Here is a 3311-nt window from a genome sequence, read left to right on the forward strand (position 1 = left end):
TTAATTTAGTGGCCTTTACTAACTGACAAGTACTAGTTATACAAGTTAATGACCTTTACTGACATGAATGTATTCTTAGTTATACGACTTATTGACCTTTACCAGCATGCGTGTAAATGTTAATTCTACAACTGGACTTTTACCAATATACACATGCAAGTGTTAGTTTTATACTCAACTTCAGATGGTTGTATTTCATGAGTACTTTGTCTACTTTGTCTGAGTATCTATCACTTGTGTTTGAAATCTAGAACACATAGTTTAACTTTAATATTCATCCTGAGCTGGTCATTAAATAAATAGCTCTCTAACTTACGTAAAAAGACAGAATGGTTAGTTTGCAAGTAGACGCACTCGTAAAATAACACGTCTTCACTCGAAACTATTGTATTTTTAGAAGCCATCACGTTCCTTTATCAATTGTTATATGTAGTCACAAATTTTAAATTACCTTCAGTTCTCAACACTATGTACAACATTTCCTAACGCACATAGGCTGTACGAAATAATGAAAATGTCTCATCTTTTCAACTCGTTTCGTTGCCTCAAAGATGAAAAAAATCGAAAAATTTGGCAACTTACTAACAGTGTTGTGATACAACGATAAGATACGACTGTATCGTTACATTGTCCGATACGATACGTTTTTTCATAGAATTTGAATAACTTTAAATAAACACAAGTTTCTTGCGCATAATCTCTGATAAAGTATTTTTTGCTAAAATTACCAATTAAGTAAAGAAAGACGACTATTGAGTACTGTATATGTTATCTTCATTTATTCTGTCAAATACGTTAAATTAAAAATAATATAACATTAACAAAATATAGAGACATTAGCTACCATTAAGTTGATTAAACCTGATAATACGAAAAACCAGGGTGAACTAGTTAAATAAGACAATGTTAGTTATGTAGATAATAAATTAAGGACTGTCAAACTTGGTAAAACTACTATGTCCAGATGCGTAACGTATGGTGACATCAATATTTACACAAGTGTCCTATCAGCTACTATGACTAGACACGCACCCTTAAGTTTTACATGTCATTAAAATTAATAGATGTTTCTTTTATAGAATGTTTCTAAATGTCAAGTTTAATGTCGAATATAAACGAATTTTGAGATCTTTAATGACAGGAACATCCAAAGTAATGAAAGTATTTCGAAAAGCAGTGTCACTTGTGACGTCAAAATGAATATGGAAAAATAAAACAATATCAAACAAATACAGGTGTGGTTGAAAGCATAATATTAGAACTGAACCGAAAATAAAATATTATAGTATTGAAAGTGGTTACAGAACATAATTAACGTATAATTTTCAATTTCTGCACATGACGGGTTATCAAGGTATGTACACCATTTACAAACCTCCATTAACACTAAAAATGCAAAAGCCAAAGTAAGATGGTGTCCAAAACAAAAACTTGTCAAAAGACCAGTTAAACAATGTAGTTGGACCAAAGGAATCGTATATTAAGGTGGTTAAGGCACTCGACTCGTAATCTGAGGGTCGAGGTTTCGAATGCCCGTAGCACCAAACATGCTCGCCCTTTCAGCCGTGGCGGCGTTATATTGTTACGGTGAATCCTACTATTCTTTGGTAAAAGAGTAGCCCAAGAGTTGGCGGTGGATGGTGATGACTAGCTAGCTGCCTACCATCTGGTTTTACACTGCTAAATTAGGGACGTCTAGCGCATATAGCTCTAGTGTAGCTTTAAAGTAACTGAAACTGTAAGTTACCTGTCTAGAATGCTGACGTATAGGGTAGCTCTAAACGAATCCGATGACAAAATAGGGAGTGTCACAGTGACTGCAGGACTAAGCCTAATTAGGTTAAGCCTATTCCACAAATTTGATGCCCACCAAACACCTCTAGCACAAAATAATGAGTCGAATCGTCCGATCATAAATGACAAACGGATTGATTTATCGCAAGTGTAAGAACGGCACGGACGGCCATATTAAAGCGACACAAAAGACATCAGGATTTTCTTCTCCACATCTATCCGAAGATAGATATGAAGAGCTACCTGATACTTGGCCACTAAGAGACCAAATCTAGCGACGCTTTAAGAACCTGGGTGTTGGCGACAAGTATTAACACCCAACAGGTTACTGATACCAGTACTCTAAGTATTTATAATCGAATGAAACGTTTCACACACAAAGCCTCAACAACACATTAACACTAATATCTGAGATGTGACTATGGGAGATGCACATACATTGCCAAATATCTCTCCGTCTGAAATGCATGGTTCTAAGTACATCCACCCATCTCTTACACATATGGTGATGTCATTCGTACTTTTCTATGCCTAATTTAATTTTTGCTTAGTTTAATAAAGTTGAAAAAGCTAACCACGTACGCGCTCACATGTTATTCTTTTAATCACATAAAGTAATAATAAATATGCAATTATCCAATAAAAACTTGATATTACTACTCGTAATGAGCGAAAGTTGTCAGCAAGCAGAACACAATGAGCCAGAAATATCTTAAACCATAATCCAAAAGCGAACAAAGACAAAACATGTTGAAAACCAAATGCCAAAAAATGTCAAATTAGGGTTTTGACATTCTTTTTCTGCATGTTTTGGAATTACAGTTCATTATACATGTAGTTTGCGTTATTTAAATGGTTACAGTAAATAATGAAAGGCATTCTACAAAAATAACGGCATAACAATAAATACAAAATTCGAAACTAACAAGTTTCCTTTGTTTTGGCTTAACCCTGTCTACATCGGTATCCATCCTAACCGAATATATTATATCGTTCATCTGAAGTTTTAAACTAATCCTTTCACTCCCTAATTAATATTTTCTACTTGAATGGCCTTTTATGAACACTTAGGCTAAACAAATAGGTCATACATAGCCAACCCCTATTTATAACTGCAGGCCAAAAGGAGGGAAGCTAGTCGATAGCATCGGCCGCCTCCACGACTACTCCATATTAAACAACGTAATTGACTACGTATGTTATAACGTACCTACGGCTGAAAGAACAGATCGTGTTCAGTAGAACATTACGTCTCAAACGTTGGGTCATCCAATATGTAACCTAGTATGGAAACTACAAAACCACGTCCGACTTAAGTTAGAGTTCGGTTAGATATAACGTTTCCATGAGAAACAGCAAGACTCCAACGAACGTCTAAACGGCTTCCCTGTATAAATTCATAGTCTCTTAAAACATTTCAAATGAATTATAATCTCCTACTACTCAAGCTCTCTTTGGTTGCTTTTAAACAACGCGTTACTGGTTTCAGTTGATATTTTATTCCGATAAATCGCAAG

The sequence above is a fragment of the Tachypleus tridentatus genome, chromosome 4, assembly GCF_004210375.1.
Source record: "Tachypleus tridentatus isolate NWPU-2018 chromosome 4, ASM421037v1, whole genome shotgun sequence".
Classification (NCBI taxonomy): domain Eukaryota; kingdom Metazoa; phylum Arthropoda; class Merostomata; order Xiphosura; family Limulidae; genus Tachypleus; species Tachypleus tridentatus.